The following is a 23,572-nucleotide window of genomic DNA, read 5'->3' as shown; positions in this document are numbered from 1 at the left end:
ACTCTCAACAATTTCGTATGCTATTTCGAGCCTACCAAATTATTGAATTATGGATTAAGAGACAGGATCACGGCTACTCAGAGTTCATTACTGGGTGACTAAGAAGATGCTTCATCAGTTCTCCTTTCCATTATGACCGTTTCAGCAACGAAGCATCTCGCACCCCTTCATTTCATGACCATTTTGACCATGAGAAAAATAAACAAAACAGAGAGGTCACAGTAGATTAGATATAGAACTATTTTTCCTTTTGTTTTTCCAGCCATGTTTTACATTCTCTTTCAGATAGCTTGCCTACCAGCATCTCAGTTTAGGCAAGTATGTTTTCTGAAATGTCCGTGTAGCAAATTATTTTTAACAACACCTCCCATTTCTTTTTCCAAGTAGAGTACATGACTCAGAAACTGCCTTTCCTCCTGTTGACTGTCATCTCTCTATCCCAGGATAAAGAGACCTCTCAGTGTCAATAACCACTCCATTTATGCTGGGATTCTCAAGTTAAAGAGACCTGGGAGGTGACCCAACTAGATATTACCCATAAATGTAGCTCTTTTTTAGGTGTGATCTGCTGAAAGGCTGTATATACAAAGTAACTCTTGTTGCTTTGCCAAGATCTTGCTTACATCTCTATTTTAATCCAAGTTTGAATCAAAATACAACAGTGAGATGCAAGGCTACCAAACAGTATTCAAATGCCTGTCTGATGACAAAACTCCCTAAAATCCATAGGAACTCGTGATGTATCACCACGTTCCACTTGACACCAAGACAATATGTGTAGGACCTTCTCAAGGATCCAGCTGGGAGCTACGTAGCTTATCAAAAAGCAGGGTGAGAATTATGAATCAGTCCAAAGAGTGCCTACAAAACTCACTGGCATTCTGAGAGGGCTAAGAAACCAGCACTGCCTGAGTAGTGAGCATTCATTGAGTAAAAAGGGACACTAGACTTCTGTGGGAATATATAATACCTTCGCAGCTTTTACAGCAGTCTAATCTTTTTTTTTTTTTTTTTAGAGATTTTTGCTATATGGTGCATGCGCTGGCCAGAGAGAGAGACAGAAAGCTAGAACTCACCTCACCCTCCCCCCCCTCATTGGCCATGCAGTAATCCCATTCTCTTCTCCTGGACTCAACCCACATCAACTACGTGGGAGTCCGACAACCTAACTGCTGTGCCATCTGCTGGCCCCACAGAGTCATCTAATCTTAAGATCCAGCAAATTCCAGGAACAGAAAACAAATACATTTTATCTTTAAATTTTGATGTCTTCCACTTCACTATGTTAATAAACAATAGAAAAATTCTAAAGTAAATATAAACAGTCTAATCTTTTTTTTTTTTTAAAGAGAGATTTTTGCTATATGGTGCATGCGCTGGCCAGAGAGAGAGACAGAAAGCTAGAACTCACCTCACCCTCCCCCCCCTCATTGGCCATGCAGTAATCCCATTCTCTTCTCCTGGACTCAACCCACATCAACTACGTGGGAGTCCGACAACCTAACTGCTGTGCCATCTGCTGGCCCCACAGAGTCATCTAATCTTAAGATCCAGCAAATTCCAGGAACAGAAAACAAATACATTTTATCTTTAAATTTTGATGTCTTCCACTTCACTATGTTAATAAACAATAGAAAAATTCTAAAGTAAATATAAAAAGGAGTCTCTCTAATGATGCGTTTGAATATAGTATGTATATTCACACAGAGAGACTATTTTATGGAATTATACTCACTACTGTATAAATTAAAGCCCCAAATAAGACAACATATTATCAAAGGCCTATACTTATTACTTGTATAATTCGTAACATAACAGCTTTCAGGAAAATTACATGTTTCTATAAAAAAAAACAACCCACAGTATTCAGTTGAGATTATTCCTTCGAAGCTGTATCTAACCTAGAAATTTGGAGTTTTAGAATGTCATACCTGTAAAATCAAATAATCTTCTTGATGCTATTATCCATCCAGGTCCTTGTCCAACCAAAATTCCTTTTATTAGAAATACATGTATATAAGGACCAGCAGATGATGTAATGGTTACATCACTGGACACCCACATAGTCAACCCTGGTTCAAGTCCTGGATCCAGCAGTTTAAAACTCATGTTGGGTGTGTGTGCATAGCTGCCCAAGGTCCCAAGAGAAGAATGGAGGAGAAGGGACTGCAGCATGGTCAATACCCCCCCCCAGGGGGAAGGGAGAGAAGAATGGAGGAGAAGGGACTGCAGCATGGTCAATACCCACCCCCTCCCCAGGAGGAAGGGTGATTTCTCACTTTCTGTCTTTTCTGTTTCTCTGGAAAATTCACGTGCCCTATAACAAAAAATCTCTCTCTCTCTAAAAAAAAAAAGAAAAAGAAAAGAGAAACATTTATATAGCAACACATTTTTTTCTTTTGCGAAGTATAAACAAGTCATTCATGCTGGTAAAAATGTATGCTTTCTTCTTGTAAGGACATTAAGTCACTTACAGATGCATGTATTGTCCCTTTGTCTTGATAACATAAATTGAAGCTGATTATACATTCTTTTCCCTTAGAGAAATGGAGGCAAAGTGATTTTCCTAAAGTTGGCTTTTGCACAACTGTATCAGTGTTTTATTTATCTGCCAGTTATCATTTCACTTTCTGTGCCTCTATGGTCTGAATGTTTGTGCCCCCTTAAAAATTCAGGGACCAGCAGTTAGCATAATGGCTATGTCGCTGGACTCCCATGTAGTCGACCGTGGTTCAAGTCCTAGACCTGGCGGCTTAAACCCACGCCGGGCACGTTTGCGTGTGTACCCAAGATCCCAAGAGGAGAATGGAGGACACGTTTGCGTGTGTACCCAAGATCCCATGAGGAGAATGGAGGAGAAGGGACTGCAGCGTGGCCATCCCTTCTGGGGATGATTTCTCGCTTTCTATCTCTCTGACTCTCTCTGTCTCTGGAGAGCGCATGCGCCCTATAGCAAAAACGTCTCCAAAAAAAAGAAAAAAGAAGAAAATTCGTATTTCTAAACCTAATCATGAAGATGATGATATTAAAAGGTGGAGCCTTTGGGAAGTGTTTATGGGATTTATGACCTTTTAAAATGCGCCTCAGTGAGCTCCCCTGTCCTTCTACCATGTGAGGACCTGGCAAGAAGGCACCATCTTAGAAGCAGAGCGCCCTCACTAAATATCAAGTCTCCTAGTGCTTTAGTCTTGGAATTTCCAGTTTTCAGGGTTGTGAGCAACAGATGCCTGTTGCTTATAATTTATCCAGTCTAAAATATTTTTGTCATAGCAGCCAAAATGGCTTACGCCACTCTCTGTAAAGCCAATCAGAAGTAATTTTTCACACATGAAGTAACTATTCTTCTATGGTTCTTACATGTAGTTCCATAACTTACCACCAAATTAAAACAAGCTTTTCATGTTTATACTATTGCTTTTCCTAACAACTTTATAACACCCTACTACTTTTACTTAACATATTTTTTCACAGCCTTAACAGTTCAGTTTGAGAGGTTCTGTGAGATGCCTTTGATATGAGAGATTCACTGAGAAAGGAAACTTGGCGCTTAGAGGAAATGGCAAGTTCTGTTTCTAAACACTCAAGTATAGAAATAAATACAACCATGCACTAATGCAGATAACATACTGGCATACTGGCGCCATCACAATAAGGTACTCTACATGAGTTAAGCAGAAAGGAAGGCATTTTGAATACACAGTTAAATAGTAGATGGCAATTTGAACTGCTTGATGTCTTAATAGATACAAAGTTCCCAGTGACTTTTACCTTTTTTTTTTTTTTCTCTTCACCCTTTGATAACCCCTTCAATGGAATCTTGAGAGCTTCAGGCTTCAAATGTGGTCAATGCATAGGAGGTCTAACTTTTCCTAGTGACCTTTTGATGCAAAGTAAAAGGTCAACAGTTAGTATTACACTGAGGCCAACAAAGAATGTAGCCTGGCCTAAATGACAAAGGCTTGTTGTTGGAGGGTAGTTTTTAATTGACTTTCCTGACATTAACGCTTGTTATAACCCAGGCAACTGATAAAGCTGAAGTTCTCACTTCAAAGTCCTGCTTATTACAGATAAGGTATTTGTCAAAAGACATAGGTAACTGTTTACTCATTTATATGAATGCTTTATACACATACTTCCAAATGTTGCTTGTTCTTCCAAGGCACCTGCATGATACAATTTCTTGTTGCCATATGTAAAATGTAGGTATCTCAGAGACAAGAATATGCCCCAAATTTGAGAGCAAACCAATTACTAAAACTTAGATAATGTATCTATATCTATGGTCGAAATTTATATCTCCAATTCCTAAATATTTCAACAGTTATTCCTCTCATAGTCAACTGTGATATGTATGGTATTCTCAGAACATAAAAACTGATTCGCTTTTTCTCCTCAGAAGAGATTCAGTAGTGGCTATGATTCTGAAAAGGAATAAAGGATTCGAGAAAAGAACTTCAGAAATGCAGTATTAAGTACCACAGCAAGCCCAGGTACAATGTATCATCTATAAATAAACATTTTCTATAGCTCCAAGATTACAGAGCTGCAGCTCCCCTCCACCAACCACAGTTTCTTATCACTAGAAAGCAGCAGAAAGACACCACTGAATAAAGTAAATATTCTCCGTTTATTCCAGAGCGTGTGGGTGATGCATACAGGATCCCAAACTGAGAAAAGATTCTGTCTTCTCCCTCCTGCCTTGCTGAGATGACACCAATCATCCTCAATTCCTTGCCTTTTTATGTAGTCACTTCTTCAGTATTCATATTTAATAATGTGTAACCACAACCTGTCATTATAATCAAAGGACAAAATCAAATGTAAAAATATGAATAGAGGCTACATAAAAAAAAAAAAATCAGTTTCTCATTACAGAACCCCTGGCAGCTGCCTTGATTCCTACTTGGCTCCATCATCTCTCTGCCCTTCCTCGGGCCTGGGCTCCCCTTCCCTGCCTTTCATGTCTTGTACCTTGTCACCTGCAGGATAGGAAAAGCACATTCAGTGGTAAAAAATGACCTTTTAAGCAGAGTCTACTTTGACCCCATAAAAACAAGATGGTACAAATCTCCTTTAGCTAGCTACTAAAATATGCCAAATTAGTTCAGCTCTCAGAGCTCCAGATTTTGGAATAAATACAGAAACTAAATATCAAACATCATGTTTTTTTTTTAAATGTATGATGAAATGGTGTACAAATTTAATACAAAATTACACTCTACCTGAGCTTGATGCTTTCACATTTCCCATAGTTGTATTGTCAGAAGTTGTTTTAAGGGATAAGTGCCACTTAACATGACCAAAACAGTGTATTGAAAACAAACTAAACTGGAACTGAAATCAAGAGGCAAGATTGATCTTTCCAAGGCTGTGTAACACGAGAAAGTTTACTCAATTCTCTGATAGTCCCAATGTGTTAATAATGAACATTGATGGGGCCAACCGGTAGTGTGGTGGTTAACAACACTGGATTCCCACATGGCCAACTGCAGTTCAAGTCCCGGACCTAGTGACCTGCTTTCTCACTTTCTATTCCTCTCTCTCTCTCTGTCTCTCTGTGGTCAAATTAAAAAATGATAAATAATAAAAAATGCATTTAATAAATAAATCCTTCTTTTAAAAAAATGAACATAGAATTAAACAATTTTCACTCAATAATCTGAATAATTCTCTCTGGTCCATGTACAAAGGCAGAAACCTGGAGTCTGCCTTCATGCTAACCAGAACTACTTTGATTTGTTTCACATATCAGATTCAATGATCTCTACCAGGCCTTGCCTTACCTCTAAGTCACCCTAGAAAGCTAAAGCCATGGTTATTGACCCTGGCTACAAATTAGAATCCTCTTGGGAACTCAAATATCCTAGTGCCCAGAACACCCCTCCCCCAACAAGAGATTCAATGTGATTTGCCAGGTGGAGTCATGCCAACAATAATTTTTAAAAGCTTCCCAGGTAATTCTCTGCATCTAGGGTCAGGATATCCTGGTTTTGGGGTTTATGAATAGATAAAAGTTTGGGATGTCTGCTTTGTCCCTTCACATTAGCCCACATGCCAAACATCCAAAGCCATTCAGTTGGCAAGAAATTAGGCAGCAGACTTGAAAGAAATTGAATAAATATTGTCTCTCCTTGTTAATCCCTCTGGCTAGACTTTTTGTGTAGATAGATTGTTATAAAGTGAATGTGGGCAGCAGAAGCCGGTGTATCCTGAGGCCACTGACATGAGAAGCAGAGAACTATCTGGGAAAGGCTAGATTGGGATGCACAGAGCTGCCGAGGTTTAGTCCATTTTGTGTAAGTTCGGTAGAGCTTTCTGAGAACCTGCAGACTTCCAAAATCAACGCTTCAGGACTGGATTTCAGCGCCCACATGCCGGGCTTTGCTAGCGTGCGTGGGTGAAGAAGCCTGTCTGCATTTACTAGTGGCAGTCCGTTCTCATCCAGTACATCTAGCCTGCCCATTTCAACAGCTACTGGCACTGCGCTGGCTTTTCTCATTCTGAATTTTGTGACCTAAGACATTTTGGTAGAGAGCAAATCAATAGCCTATTCATTAGTTCCATGATCATTCACCCCTAGACATGGGATCAATTTACATTTCATGCTTTCACAGCCATATTATTTGCAAACTTTGCAACAGAGAGCTGCGTTAATTCCATTCTTTTGCCAAAAACTACACAAATTAATTAATCTGTTTTAAACAGTAGTGAGAAAGACTTTAAAAATTTGAAAGCACCTATTATAAGCATAAACTTGGTTAAATTTAAAGTGGCTTTTATTATGATATGGCAGTATAAACTGATAAATGGTGAATGAAAATAACCATTTATAATTATCCATATCTATAACAATGTATTAATTACTCTAAATCTTACATACACAATCTGAAAAATAGCTTAATAAAATTAGATAAATTATAGCCAGAGACTTTTGGATACGTATACACATGGGAGAATATACAAATGACTAATGAGACTACTAAAATTGAAAAAAAAAATCACAAAGGGCAGAACGGTATCACATACCACTGCATACATCCTTATTTTAAATCGGAGTTTTCCTGTGGGGAAATAACTGAGTCCCATTTAAACTTCTAAATATAATGTCAATTTTTACTTAATACTCCAACACTCAGATTTTAGGGAAAATTGTTAAGGAAGGGAAAGTAAAACAATGACCTTTCATTATCTGAGAATATAAGTGATTAAAAAACGGCGTTAAGATATGATAACTAAGTGTGATGACATTGTTATCTATCATTTAAAATTCCTGTGTGCCAAGCACTAATAGATTCTTTGTGTATTTTTATCTCTATGAACTTTACAAGATGTATCTCATTATTCTTGCGTTACAGGTGAAAAAAAAAAAATGTCTCTTAGACCTAAACTAAATTGCCCAAGTACATTTAACTTGCAATGACAAGTAGATTTAAACCCAAGTCTGCAGTTTTAGCACTCTCTATGTATCAATGAATAAAGTTACTATAATATATAATTGTTAAAATATATGGCAGTTGATAAGCGAATAGGAGAATTAACTTGGTCATTTTAGAAATTGGTAAAACATCCTGGAGGAAATAAGTCATTTATTAGCTAGTTTCTTTGTTATTTCCCTATTTCTTTATCTTCAAAGTAGACAACAGCATCTTCCTCAAAGCATAACCACGCTCATTTAAGGAGATTTCTACAGCCCCCTTCTCCATGAACAGCACCAATATCCACTCAGCTAGATCTTGAAAGTCAGCCTGACCTTATCCAGCGGCCATCAAATCTAGTTATTTTCCCTCTGAAATAGCTCTCAAATCCATTTCTGAAATTCTGTCTCACAGACATACATTAGTTCAAACCCTTATCAATTCTCACCAAAATTATTCTCACAATTCTTTAATACATTCTTATCACTGCTAAGACAATGATTAATTTAATCAGTTACTTTTCTCCAATTCTAATGAAGCATATGCAATAATCCAGCAATTCTTCTCTCAACAGAAATGCACACATGTGGGACCAGTATCTGGGGTGAAGATTAAAGTGCTGGACTCCCACATGGTCAAACATGGCTGATCCCAGACCTGGGGACTTCGAAATAATGCCCAGCACATATGCATATGAGCCCAAAATCCTGAGAGGAGAATGGAGGAGAAGGGATTGCGGTGTGTCCATCCCCACTGGGGGATGAATCCTCACTTTTCTTTCTCTGCTTCTCTGATAAGAGCACATGCCCTGTCACAAAACCTTAGAGAAAAGACAAAAGAAGAAAGGAAAAGAACCAGAAATGCATACATGTGGGTCCAGCCCTGTGCCATGGTAATTAAATGTAGTAAATAACCACGCTCATTTAAGGAGATTTCTACAGCCCCCTTCTCCATGAACAGCACCAATATCCACTCAGCTAGATCTTGAAAGTCAGCCTGACCTTATCCAGCGGCCATCAAATCTAGTTATTTTCCCTCTGGAATAGCTCTCAAATCCATTTCTGAAATTCTGTCTCACAGACATACATTAGTTCAAACCCTTATCAATTCTCACCAAAATTATTCTCACAATTCTTTAATACATTCTTATCACTGCTAAGACAATGATTAATTTAATCAGTTACTTTTCTCCAATTCTAATGAAGCATATGCAATAATCCAGCAATTCTTCTCTCAACAGAAATGCACACATGTGGGACCAGTATCTGGGGTGAAGATTAAAGTGCTGGACTCCCACATGGTCAAACATGGCTGATCCCAGACCTGGGGACTTCGAAATAATGCCCAGCACATATGCATATGAGCCCAAAATCCTGAGAGGAGAATGGAGGAGAAGGGATTGCGGTGTGTCCATCCCCACTGGGGGATGAATCCTCACTTTTCTTTCTCTGCTTCTCTGATAAGAGCACATGCCCTGTCACAAAACCTTAGAGAAAAGACAAAAGAAGAAAGGAAAAGAACCAGAAATGCATACATGTGGGTCCAGCCCTGTGCCATGGTAATTAAATGTAGTAAGTTAGGAGCAGCATTCTACTTGGCTGACCATGGTTCAAATCTCAGCCCTGACCACTTAAAAAACACACTTTGGTGCATGTATGTGTGTACCTGAAATCCTAATGGTAAGGAGGAGGAATGGAGAAGAAGGGATTATAGTATGACCACAGCCCTCTGGGGAGGCTTTCTCTCCCTCTCGTGAGTGTGCACACCCTGTAGCAAAAAAAAAAAAAAGATTTGTGTGTTCACCACATGGCATGTACTGTTATAGAAATTGCCCGATAGCTCCATTCATCATAGATAAAAGTTAGAAATGATCTGAATTCTTAACTATAAAATGAATGAAATAATTGTGACATAATTATTCACACAATTGAATGATATATAGCAATGAGAATAAACAAACTGAACATTACAAGCAAAATGTTTGAAATAATGTTTTTAAAAAATACAACACTAGGCGAGGCTCTTAGAAATTAAAACTGTGCTTGGCCATGGGCATGGGGGATAGAATCTGAAAGGGTATACTAGCAGGGCTCCATTTTTCAGTGTGGGTCCTAGCCAGGTTACATCCCAGGTCGTCAGCTCCTGGGCAGTGGCCTGCACTGGTCCATGGCCTGTTGCCTGCCACCCCTCACTGCTAGGGGAGGGTGGTAGGTGACCAAGGCTTCATCTGTGTTTGCAGCGATCGCTGCCTTGCTGCCTGGATTCTGCCTCCTGTCAGATCAGCAGTGATATTGGATTCTCGTGGGAGTTCGACACGTATTTCTGTGTCATTGGTTCATTGCACACTACAATATGGTAGTGGTGAAAATGGGTGTGCAGTGGATGTGATGTGCTTGGGTCATCCTGGGGCCACCCCCACCCCCACCCCCGCACACACACAGCTGTGGAGGAATTGTCTGAGGTTATTCTCGTAAGACATAAAACCTGCCACTTGATTTCATTGTCAGTAAAATCAAACAAAAATATTTTAACCATTGCCTTTAAAAAGGACTTATTGATTGTTACAGAGCTAACAGTTTGAGTACACCATTGAAGATGCCGTTTAGATTTCTAATTTCTCTAATGCATATCATCCAGTTAAATAGAGAAATCATGGGCGCCAAGTTTTTATTAATAAATCCAAGTCTAGTTATGCCAGAGCTAAGAATAGGGGTAACTGCCATTTCTCAACCGGTGGTAACATTTTTCAAAACCAGCTGGTTGTACCCCTTCCTTCCTAACCATTTCTTAGCAAATTAAGCTAGTTTAGGTCTCCCTGTTCCTTCCAAGCACATCATTAGTGGTATATTTATTTTTGTATTAATATAAAGTGTAGCTCATACGCATTAATGAGGAATTTGTTTAAAAAGTCAAAAGGTCATACTTAGCTAAAATATTGCTTTTTCAGAGCATTGCTTCATACCAAATTATAGACTGCTTTTCTGAAAATGCCTAAATTGAAGAAAATGTTCCCTTGCTGAATCAAATTTAATATTTCACACTTAAAAGTATAACTAATAATTTAAATCATTTCCTTTTATAAATTACTTTAAACTTTCTCAAAGTCCAAGATGTTTACCCAAAAATGAAACTCTTTTAAACATCTTAAGGAAGGCTATACAGTCTACAGAATGCTAGAGTCTATCGACTTTCCTGGATTCACAATATACATTTCTTCCTAAAAACCTCGGGAGACTACTGCTGCAAGAAAATCTCTTCAATTGAATATTTTCTAAGCCTATCTGACCACAGAATGACCCCATTTTTACCTATTTGTTCACTTCTAGAATTCTATCATTACTATCATTAATTTTCATTCATTTTTATTTTGAGTCTCTTTTATTCAGAGCATTTATCTAGGGAGGCATGGAAAACTAAAAGCACATATAAGGCATGAGACTCAAACTCGAGGTGTTATAAATTCTGGGGAAGAGAGGAAATACGTATCAATGCTGTAATTTGTCAATTCAGGAAGACTTGGTTTAAACTTTAGCTCTGCCAGTTAAGAATTTTTTAACTCTTAATAAAGTATTTAAACTAATTTTGTCTCCATTTTTTAAATGCAGATAATAATCACTTGCACTTAATGTCATTTTTTAAGGAATAAGTTATTATATGCGAAATATTTATTATAGTACATGGTATACAGTAAGTGCTCAATGAACAGCAGCAAAAAAAATGGCAGTGGAAAAGGAAGAAAGGGAGAAGAAGAGAAGGAGCAGAATTTGATGAAAGCGTGATGATGATGATGTTCTGTAAAAGGTCAAGTAAATGTTATGTTGATTCTGATCACTCATAGAAAAGATCAACTAAGATGAATGAAATAAACCAAAATGAACCAGTTTAGAAGTCATGTAAAGATTTGTGGTTTGTGTTCACTTTCAGTTATGTAGATCTTTCCCGTTTAAGTGCAATGTTAATGCTAATAATTTTTATTACTGGGGCTAGGAGGTGACTCAGTGATAACCAATGGGATGGCATGGGAAAGGTCCAGTTCCAGGACCTTTCTGAACATGCCAGATGTGTATACAAGCTCATGATCCCGACTGGGTGAGATGGGGGCAGGTCATGCCATGGAGACCCTACTGGGGATGCCTGAACTCTCTCTCCCTTTCTCTCTCATGGAATAAGTAAGAGAAACCTTTAAATACACACACACACACACACACATACACACACACACATACACATATATATAATTTTCATTATTAGAGTGTTTTTTATTTATCATCATTATATATTTTGCTATATTTTGTGAGTTTGAAAAAGGCAGATATTGTGACTATTTCTCTTCTATAGATGGAGAAAGTCTAGAGATGAAAATTCATTTATTGAAACCAGTTAGTCTTTAACTAATTAGAATCCCCTAGTTCCCAGTTCTTATGAAGGACTCTTCCATTAGACGTCATTCATTTCAGGACTTAGTTCTATCCATGTAAGATAGATATATTAATTTATATGACTCTTCTATCTTTGGACAAAATGGCACAACTTTCAAACCATCTGCTGTCAAATTTTCTTGAAACTAATCAGCCTTGTTAATAAGAATATCTATGGAATCAGAAAACGTTTTCTGTAAAGGGCCAAACTGTCATGTCCAGCAAGACCTCACGTCCAGCAAGACCAAACTGTAGGACCCATGGAAACATGAGCAAGATAAAACACACAAGACAAGCAATGATCCTTAATGGGGAAGCCAGGGCCCTCGCAGTCTTAGAGGACTGAGGCCCAGACTGGCAGATTCTCTATTTATTGAGGAAGAGGGCACCAGAGAGGCAGCAACCGTTTGCTAAAGTTTTGCAGCTGTTGAGATAGCAGCAGGACTACAAGACACGTCATGGCACAGGTGGAGCTCTCCATCTGGCAGATGTGGTCATGTGTTCCCATGTTCAGGACAGAGTGAGCACAGTGTTCTGTGTTTTCTCACTCTGATATGTACACATTAAACATCTCAAAGTTTGAATGCTCTGCAATACCAAATAGTAAATACTTTAAACTTTGTGGGCTTGAATGTGGTCATTGTCACAAATGCTCAACTCTGCCATTTAACAAAACATCCATAAATACAAACACACATACATACACACACCATACACACTCACATACACCATGAATATCTTTTTTCCTTTTTTTTTTTTTTTTTTTGCTTTTTTTTTTTTTTTTTTTTTTTTTTTTTTTTTTTTTTTTTGTTGCTATAGTGTGCATGCACTCGCCAGAGAGAGACAGTGAGAGGTAAGGTGAGAAATCACCCCCCTGGGGGGATGGCTACACCACAGGCCCTTCTCTTCCATTCTCCTCCTGGGATTCTGGGCACACATGCACATGCACGCAGGGTGATTTTCAAGCCGCGGAATCCAAGGCTCAAACTGCAGCTGACTATGTGGGAGTTGAGAGCCTTAATCACTATGCTACCTGCTGGCCCTTATTAATATCATTTTAAGCAGTAAGTATTAATCCACAATTACTCACATAAGTAGCCTTTCTAGTGCTCTGCAAACTTTCATTTGTTTTCATATTTCAGTCTAGGATAATTTTTCTTCTGTCAACTATTCCATAACTTTAGTATTTTTAAAATTAATTTTTAAAATTTATATTTAATCACTATAGTGTCTGTTGTAATGTGGGTTTCATAGCAATGAGTTTTTGTTTGAAAACCTCTTCATTCCCCTGCATTTTAGAAGGATTTTATCATTAGGTATAATTTTCTAGGTTGCCTGTTATTTTCTCTTACTGAAAGCCCTTCAAATATGTTATTATTTATCTTTTGGCTTCCTTTATTGCTCTTAAAAATATTTGTCAGTATATTTTTTATTCTTTGGAGTTAATTAATGTTTTCTAACCCTATGACTGCATGCATTCACAATCTCTTGTTTTAAGTTTTCAGTTTCTTTATTATATTTCTGGGAATGCTTTTTTATATTAATCTTCTCTGGGACTTGCTAAATTTTATAAATCTTCAGTTCTATATCTTTCATTAGTTTTGGTAAAATTCTGACCATTTTTCTTTAAAAAAAACTTCTTTACATTCTTTCTGTCTTTACTCCATCAAAGATTGTACATACACATATGTTGGACCGCACGGTTTCTACAGTCTCTTACTCATTCTTCCATATTCTCCATCTGCTTATTTTTTAAATATATTTTCTCGTGTTCCTACGTTCCTATACTCTCTTCTTTCTTTTTAATCAAATAAGCAGATAAACCACTGCTTCATATCAAAGCTTATGCTATTAGTAAACTGACCATTTAAAAATACATTTCTGTAGCCTTTTCTTTCCTGTTAGTTTACAATTATTTGGTCTTCCTCCTTGAAAGGCCTATTTAGAATCAATACTAGGAGGATAAATAAGAGAAAAAAATGGAATGAATAATAGAAAAGAATTTCAGAATTTTATTTTTCTTAAGGGAGAATTTAATTTTGTTCTGAAAGACAAGAGTATAACCCAAAGTTGTAGAAAATATAGAGTAAGGCTTACAGAAATGTCAGCCAAATCAAAAATTAACTAGTCTAATTACGCATCAACTCCCTAGCCATAATTAGATAAGTTTCTTTGCAGTGACTGAATAGTCAGAACTTCCTGGGGGCCAGCAGGTGGTGTGGTGGATAAGGGCGCTGGATTACCACATGGCCAACCATGGTTCAAGTCCTGGACCTGGTGGCTTGCTTTCTCACTTTCCCTTTCTCTCTCTCTCTCTCTCTCTCTCTCTCTCATCAAATAAAGAAAAAAGAAACAATGACAAATGGAAATAAATAAATAAATCTTAAAAAAAAAATAGTCAGAGCTTCCAGTGTCCCCACACATTAGACAAACATCTTCCACAAGAAGGCAAAGCCGGCAGGCAGAAAGTCACATGTGTTTTCAACACGTAGTGGTGAGTGCACCGAGACAATTTGTACAGCACCAAAGGTGTCTGCCCTGACTTCTCCCTGAAATCTTGGACCTGCAAATCCTTTCCACCTTGGAACTTCAATTTTTTCATGAATCTTCAGGACCTTAATTTTGTTTTCGATGCCTTCAAATAGTTGCCGTATGCAATATTGAGCTTTAATGACCATTCCAAATGTTAACAAGTTTGTGAAAAAGCTGGAAGTATGATATATTGCTGGTAGGAAAGTAAAGCAGTTCAACCACTTTTAGAAAACTGACAATTTCTGTAAAAGTTAGACATATGCTAAGCATGTGACCTTGCCATTTCACTCCTCGGCATTTATTCAAGAGAAATGAAATCACGTCCACACAAATATTTCTACGCTAGTATCATAGCATTTGTGTACTTGTAATCGTAATAGTCATGCATGTATAATTTATAAGAACTAGAAACGACCCAAATATCTATCACAGATGAATGGATAAACAAGTTGTTCTAAATTGGTACAATGGAATGCTAATCGACAATAAAAAGAATAGGATATTTATATATGTAATGAATTAGATGAATCTCAGTGATTATGTTGAGTGAGAGCACGGTTTATATAAAATTTTTTAAAACGGAAACTAATATATACTGAGAAATAACAATTAGTTGTTGACTGAAAAAGGATGGAAGAAATAAATAACAGCAATTGAAAAGGACGTAACAAACTGCGAGCATGGATACGTTTACTGTATAGATGGGAGTGGTGGTTCACAACAGTACAGATGTATAAAATCTTATCAAATTGTACATTTTAAATATGTGAAGTTCATTTTGTGCTATCATATCTCAATAAAACTGTTTTGTTTTGTTTTGTTTTTAATTTTAGGACTGGCTCCATGATATGGTGGTTAGGGCGGCTGGGTACCACACGGTGAACTGTGCTGTTTGAGTCTTGGACACAGAGGCTTAAAAAGCATACCAGGCACGTGTGCATACATGAATAAAATCCTGAAAAGAGAGAATTGGAGAAAGAATTGCAGCATTACCATGCTCCATTGGGGGGGAGGGGGAAGGTGGCTTTCTTGCATAAAATTCTGAAAGGAGAGAGAAATGGAGAAAGAATTGCAGAGTGACCATGCTCCATGGGGCAAGGGGGAGGGAGTGCTCTCTTGCTTTCAGTCTCTCTTTCTCTCCTTTTCTCTCTCCCTCTTTCTACTAAGAGTCCATGTGTCTTCTGGCAAAATGTAAAAAAAAAAAAAAAAATTTGAAGGAATTTTGACACCCTTCCTCGCATACTCAGGAGCAGCAATAAAGGCTTACCTGCCACTTTAGTATTGTTCTGAAATTATCATCTTCACTCCTCAAAGAATAATGGAAAGTGGTCACATCTATCATAATTCTGTAAACTCCTTTAAGGAAGTTTCAGTGGGCTAGATAGACTTTTTCTTGTTTTTTGTTGTAAGCATAAACAATTCCAAGAAGATAAATTTCTGTTCAAAGAAAGTTCTTTCACAAACATTTTGCTATGATTACTCATTATATAATATTCTCTTATGAGAAAGAATGCACAGTGCTTTATGCAATATACTTTATTATCATATTTATTGATTTCTTTTTCCCTCAAGAAAAGGAAAAAATTACTACCTGCATAGTGAAAGTTCAGAAGAGGATCGTTAAGCCCAGAAAGGGGAAATTAGACTGAAAAAGGGGAATTTACCCAAGGCTGTCCAGAACCAAGGTACATGATTTAAACTAGACATTTACACAACAAAATTTGAGAGGGGAGAGCATGTTTTAGAAAAAGAAAGTAGAATGGTCAAGTCGCAGAATTTTTAAAATAACGAAAAATATAATCATATTTTCCAAATATCTATATTATTGCATTCTCATCTTTTCAGATTTCTGCCTAGGTAGCATCTCTTCACACAGAACTTATAAAGTTGCACTGCATGTTATCCTTCAAACTTCTCAATCTATAATGTTACATAGGTTTAATTGTTTTTTCATCAGCACATCTTCAGAAGCTGGCATCTATAGTTATGAAGTATTTATTCACCTCTTACCTTGTTCTTACAAGAACATGAATGCAGAAACATGATCCAGTATCTGTTCACATTTTGTCCTCTGAGCCTAGAACAGTGCTTGGCACACAGCTTTGACTCAATAAATGTTTAATGAAGGAGGTAGCAATAAATTGCAAATAAACAAATATAATCCCTCATTATATAAAGTGAGTGGGTTGTAGGGACCCCAAACCCCCATATAAATATGTGGATGTTCAAATAAACCCCGTATATGAAATGGCATTTGTATATATCCTACAGCCATCATCTCTTTAAATCATCTCTAAATTACTTACAATACACAAGCCAATGTAAATGCTAAGTAAATAGTTATTATTCTACATTGTTAAGGGAATTATGACAAGAAAAAAAGTGTACACATTCAATACAGATGTAAGCATCAGAGGTTTAACTGTTTAGTATACATAAGCAATAATATAGTATTTTTAATCTGCTGTTAATTGGTTCAACTATGAATGCAGAACCTGTTGATATAAAGGGCCAGCAATATTTGTGTCTGTCCCTTGTAACTACTGGGTTGTGAGGGTTTTAGGAACTAATCAAAACTCTGGACCTTATCCTGCTTTTCTCTCCCCATACTCAAGAGCACCACGCACATCACAAATACCTTCTAACATGGTCATTGAGAGTCGAAGCCCATACTTTCTCTCTTTTATGTATTCTATATCCCAGGCTAGGAAATTAGTTCCCTACAGCTCACAGTCTAGACTAGCTTCTCATCATGGTCTCCATAGATATCTTTGTCAATAAAAAAGGAAATTGATGGAAAACGATTAAGTTTGCATCTCTGCAAGATTTATTTAATTTTATGTCACAAATATGTCTCCTGAAAAAAAAAAAATCCACTAAGATTTATGCCGGTCACTATCAAGAAAAGTCACACTGAATAGAATTCTCAGTGAATTCTAAAATAGGAAGAGTCTTCAATCGGATAACTAGATATGCCTGGGCACTGATGAGGCTCTGTAAAGTTGGCTAGAGATGTCTATGGGTGTCAGTTTACATGGGTGTGACAAATCACTGCACTGTCTCCTTGGCTCTCCTCAATCTCATTCCTAGAGATCTTTCTTCTACTGTGGAGAAGCAGAGATAATTACCCCAAGTCCCTGACTTCCAGATGGTTCAGGAAATGAAAAAGTTATATACGTCCCTATATAGCAAAAGCTGACAGAGTTCACTGGCCCCAGATCACTTTAACAAGGTCCGTGGCTTTTTCTGCACATCTCCTTATACACCCATGATAGGAAGAGTCTTGGAAGTCAAGCAGTTAACTAACTTTATGCTTACACAGTTACACAGCCACACCTCAGAATGCTGCTAACGTATGAACAACATAATTTAGTATGCTCCTGTATCCCTTAATATTAAAGGTCCCAACATTTTTCAAAAGTCCTTAAGAAATGATGAGTCAATTTATGCTGCAAAATGCATTTTGCATGCAAAGACCACAGAACATCTGAGCCGGGAAGACTCTAACAAATGAAATGCTCAGATCTAGATCCAACTGACATAAAGGAAGTAGATGCGGGAGGTTTAATGGTTTTCCCATGCTGTAGAAGTCAGAGGTAGCAACACGTGGTGTCTCAACTCCCATTTCAGTGATCTTTCTACAACCAACAACGTTCTAGATTTGTGATGTTCAAACTTTTTTTCTTTTGTGGATAAAAACTTTCCTCACACAAATTCCTACTCAAAATGTAAGCAAAAAGTAAAAGAAGTGATCTGGTGGAGAATTGAGGAGCCATTTCTCCCACACAAACTCTAACAGCGAGATCTAAGCTTTGCTTTTTCTATTCATGGTTGAAGATTAGAAGGAATGACTATGGCGTAGCCTGGTGGTTGGGGGACCTGCCTTCCACATGGCTGACTGAAGTTTGGTCTGAACTCAGTGTCTTGAGAAAAACCCTAGGCACAGGTGCATATGCAAGGGTGCCCAAGGCCCCCAGTGGAGGGAGAAGTAGAGAAAAGGGGATTACCGTGTGACAGTTTCCAGAGGGAGTACTTTCTCTCTCCCTCTGGGTCTCCATCTCTCTCTCTCTTCTCTCTCTGGAAAGTTTTTTAAAAAAAGAAAGAAAAAAGAATAACTAAGAAAGAAAATTGACATCAGACTAATGCTCAGAGCATCACTGTTTCTACAACCCATTTCTCTTTTCAACTGTCTGACCTATTCCTACTTCTGAGGCAGTTAGCCATTTTGCAAGGTAACTTCATAATTTAAAACTGAAAGCAATCAATAGTACATTGATTTAAAACTATTCACACCAGTATTTATCCAATCCAAGTCCAATTGGCTTATACAACTTTCTTTACTCCTGAACTGTGAGATGTAAGTTTCTCTCCCATTAAACATTTCAGACAATTGAGAACAGTTTGGTGCTATCATTTGGGTGACAGAGCTTTAATTCATTCCACGAAGAAGAGGTTTCTGACTGGCTTTAGTTATTCTAGGCATTCCTCATAGGAATCAGGAGGACAATACCATCTTTTCTTTTCATCTTTTTATGTCTGGGTCATAAAGCTGACCCAGTTGATTATTTGCTATGTAATCTTTGATCAATTGCTTTACTTTTCTTAGTATCAATTTAGTAATCTGCCAATAGGAGTTAATAATTCTGCATCAGAAAAATTTTTAAAACATGATGAAGAATATAGCTATCTTGTACAATGCTTAGGGCAACAGTGAACAGTGATTCCATTCTCCACTCCTCTTCTCTTTTGGAGAGTATGGTTAAAGTAAAATTATCTGTGACTCTTGCTACTCTATTCCTAGTGGTTGGTGGAAAAGAAGGTACCATCACATATAATCTTTAAGCTAGAGTTTATTCTTCCAAAATAAAACTCCACTTCCCGTTCCAGGCCCTTCCCAGTCATGGCTATTATTCTTTCTTTTCTCTGTATAACAATGAATAATTTATTTATTCAATAAATGCATATTTCTAATTCCTGGGTTCTCTCTCTCTCTCTTCCACCCTCTCTCTCTCTTTCTCACATACACACACACACACACACACAAACAAGTGCATATAATAAATGGAGTTTACTCTCTTAATGTTAAAACTACAGAAAGGCTAAATACTTTTCCTGTAGGCAAGTCCACCTAAAATTTTCACAGATACCTATGGAGGGGAGTTATTTATAAATGGATTTCAATATCACAGTAGAATTATATGAATCATCATAATTTTGAATATAAATGAGATTGTGCATATAGATAGATAGACAGATGTTCATCTTAATAGTTTAATAGCATAGTTTATTCTATAAAGTGTGTGCTAATTTTTATCTTTTTTGAAAACCCAAACTAAAATTTTCAGGAATTGAAAAGGGAAACAAGTAGAGGATCAAATAATAAATGTACTAGAATTTTAGGGTCCAGAGTGGGCAAATGAAGCCGTATTTTTTTCCCTTTTTAAATATATGTGTAAGAGGGCGCCTGTGCTCACTATAGGGGAATGATCAACTGGAATCCCTTCTACATTTTTCCTTTCGGGATTTTGGGCATGTACACATGCTCAGCATGGTTGTTTTGTTTTTTTTTGGGGGGGGGGTTTGGAGAGATTTTCACTATAGGGCGCGTGCGCTCGCCAGACAGACAGAGACATAGAGACAGAAAGCGAGAAATCACCCCCCAGGGGGGATGGTCACGCCGCAATCCTTTCTCCTCCATTCTCCTCTCGGGATCTTGGGCACGCACGCACACGGCGTGAGTTTTAAGCCACCGGGTCCGGGACGCGAACCGCGGTCGACTACATGGGAGTCCAGCGACATAGCCATTATGCTAACTGCTGGTTCCCAATGCTCAGCATGTTTTCAAAGCCTTCTGGCCTGGAACTCCAACCTGTACAGTCAGCCCTGTGGGATCAAGTTGCTTTAAGCACCTGCCACCAGCTGGCCTTAAAGCTACAATCTTTTCTGCCTCCATTTACAGCATCATTTGACAGAGAGTGTTTATCTATCTGCTACTTCATACATTCTCCCTCTTCCTCTGCTTTGTGTTCCACAGGAAACTCTATTTCCTGGACTCTTCTGCCTCTAAGCCTCCAGATAGATTTGACGAAACAGAAGGCAGTGGTAGTGGTTTGGAAGACAGGACAAGGAGGTAAGCTGTGTTTGTTCTACTTCCCCATGTCCTGTGGTGTCTCCAGTAGTGGCTTGTTGCCTCCAGACACCTGCTCCTGTATGACAAGCTGTGGTCCAGTTCTGCGCAACCGCAGTCTACTTCCTCTCTGCCGAGCCGGGGATGGGGACTATGTGCGATGCTAATCTCCCAGAAGCTTCACCATGTTTTTGTTGCTTTCCAGAGATTCTCTATAACTTGTGGTAACCAATTTTCCACATTAAATTCACATTTTATGTGTTTACAGTGATCTCTGTGTTCCTGTTTGGACATTGTACACATGGCTTGTCCCAATGTAAAGCTATCATACATTTGGATGTGTGTTGTATGTGTGTGCCTATGTGAGCACTGTGAACACACAAAGTGGTGAATTGACACTACAGCTAACTCATGAAAGGGCATGCAGTAGGTGTTTAACATGATTTGCTGGTAAATCGACTGTCTCAAGTGAAATCAATTGACTGGCCATAAGGGAAATAACAAACAATAATTCAAGTGAGAAAAATTCATAGTAATAATAATTATTTTATGATTTAAAAAAATATGCCTCTTCACTGTTTTTGACAGTAATATGTATGACAATTTCAGTGGACTAGGTGTATTAACTCTACATAGGTGTTCCCTTTCATTCATCACTCCCAGGAAGTGATTGATTTCTCACTCCTTAAATATATATATCTCCAGTTGTACATAAGACTTATTCCTTCAAAACTCCAAGATTTGATTTATATTAATAATTAATCAATAATATTTTAATGGCATTATATTAGCACTATTGGAAATTTATAGACAAATGAGAAATCAAAAATTGTAAAACATTAAATATCTCCAAATAAAATGATATAATATTTAATAACACATGCAGAAAAGTAGAGAGAAAAGTCACATCAGTGAAGGCTGGGAAAACCTAGGAAACTTAAGGAAGAAAATAATCTTTGGCCTGGGTCTGGGAGAATGGCTAGCAGGTTAACCTCTCCCACATGTTATTCTCTCATTTCCCATTCAACCTAGATAGTTCTGCTTTTATCAGTCTGCTATGTTGAGCTTCCATCTAAGATTTATTACAGACCTAAGAGCAGGTAGATTATTTAATCTAGAATGTTCCTATGCATACTATAGAGACAAACAACGAGGCAGCGCAATTTTTAAATAATTTCACATGGGAGAAAGTGAAAAAAATAAGTTGATTAGGCAAACCTTTTTTAGGGAAGGACTCAGCGTGGTAAATCATGATGGGGTCAAGCGAGTTGAAGAGATAGATTAGGAAGCTATAGTAGTGACAAACGTATGAGACAGGAAGAGCACAAATGACAGTGGTTGCCACTTTAGTGAAAAGAAAGAAATAGGTTCTGAAAATCTAGTAAAGAGTAAATTTTTAAAAAGCGATGTCTTCTTGATTAATAAAATTAATAATGCTCACTTACATTTTAATGTTCTAAAAGGAAAGAATGGCCACAACAGTGATTTCAAAGTTTCTGATAAGGATGTTCAGAGGACTGGTGATATTGCTTGCAGAAATAGTTCAGGTGAAATGAGGAACTCAGCTAGAGGGAACATGATTAATTTGGTAGGTATGTGGAGTTCGAGATAATGGTAAATATCCCAATTGAAATGCTTAGCAAGACAGGGCATTTTAAGCCAATACACCTTCAAATTGGATTGAATGTTTGCCAAAAGTTCTATTTAACTTAATTATAGGTACATTACATTCTCACCCAGCTAATTAGTTGGTGAAATACCTTGGGTGAAAGGAAAAAAACTCAATTCACAAAAAAAGGTTCAGAAAGAATTATTTCTATGGCACCAATGAAGGAAAGGTCAATATTTTGATTTGTTTATATGATTGACACTAATGAATACTAGTGTTGATCAGATAAGGTGAAGAAATTTGGGGTTTCCAAAGCAGTAACCAAAGATTCACTGGTTTAATTCACAATCTTCTACTTGACAGTCTCTTTATGTAGAAAATTATATCTCTTCCTCCCAATACCTTTACAGAAGAGTAGACTGCATGTATAGCTTCCCCTTTGGCAGGTTTAATTTTATTTTGTAATTAACAATAACTAGTTTGGGAATTATACTGTAGTGTCACTTAGTTTTGAATTTTCATTGAGTCTTTTATGAAAAATTACAAACTCCTCAGAGGGACTGATGTCGTTTGTTGCCATGGATAATTGTCTCTAAATAAACTCAGGGCAGTTAAGTGGATATGAACAGATGGAAATAAATAGATGGAAGTTGACTGTGGTGCCTCTTGCCTCCTGTTTATTTGTTATCAGCAGCATATCTTTTGTCTTGTCATGCCTGGCACGTTATACACTTGAACTTTAACAATGTCAGCCAGTCCTCAGAGCCTGCATAAAATTGAGCTCCAGGGTAGAACCCTCTGCCAACCTGTCCAGAACCACAGAAGAGACCAATAGCCTGATCACAGTTCTTTAAGCCCAATAGAAAGGAAGGTCACATACATTGTAGAACCGCTAACCAAGTCCATGTTTTCCCAACCTTATCTGGAATTGTAGGAATTGTAGGTAGACTCTATTAACCATCACCCTTTTTCTACTCTTATTTTACATAGGGGAAAAATGGAGCTGGGGAGAGAAAATTATTCAGACTGGTGTTTAAGCTTTCATTGAACTACTTCCACGATTTACACATTAAGTGTGAACTAAGTCCAGTCACATTCTGGACACTGGGGATTCAAAAGTAATAAGGTTCAATCTGTCCTGATGAAACTCACAACCCTGTAGAGGAGAGGGGCAAGTAAACAGCAAATTAAAATGTAATGTAATAAGCACTTTGATAAATATAAACTATGGATCATCTGAGAGCTTATAAAAGGGGCACTTAACCAGTCTTGGTGAGTAGAAACAGAGTCAGAAAGAAGAGTCTCTGAAGATGTAATTAGGTTAAGATGAGGTCATATTAAAACTGGATCCTAATTCGGTATTTCTGGTGTCATTATAAGAAGAGGCTCAGAGACACGCACAGAAAGAGCATGGTATGAAGACACAAAGGGAGAATGTCATGTGAAGAAGACAGAGGAAGCGATGGGTCAA

The 23,572-nt window shown here is 37.6% G+C and overlaps 1 long non-coding RNA gene across 3 annotated transcripts in view; it reads right to left on the bottom strand.

Moving 5' to 3' along the window:
* Window positions 1-3,779: 3,779 nt before the first annotated feature.
* LOC106735562 (uncharacterized) overlaps window positions 3,780-23,572 on the bottom strand; it is a 60,961-nt gene continuing 41,168 nt past the window's right edge. For 2 of the 3 annotated variants that reach the window (XR_001370868.2, XR_003550497.1), the window contains one exon: window positions 3,780-3,877. This is a non-coding gene — a long non-coding RNA (uncharacterized LOC106735562). Of the gene's footprint in view, window positions 3,878-4,627; window positions 4,790-4,903; window positions 4,980-23,572 lie in introns of those variants that run through there. The other variant, XR_001370867.2, reaches the window with a different exon arrangement.

The sequence above is a fragment of the Tupaia chinensis genome, unplaced genomic scaffold (assembly GCF_000334495.1).
Source record: "Tupaia chinensis unplaced genomic scaffold, TupChi_1.0 Scaffold000437_1, whole genome shotgun sequence".
In the NCBI taxonomy this organism is placed as follows: domain Eukaryota; kingdom Metazoa; phylum Chordata; class Mammalia; order Scandentia; family Tupaiidae; genus Tupaia; species Tupaia belangeri.
This window is presented reverse-complemented; position numbering and strand designations above follow the sequence as displayed.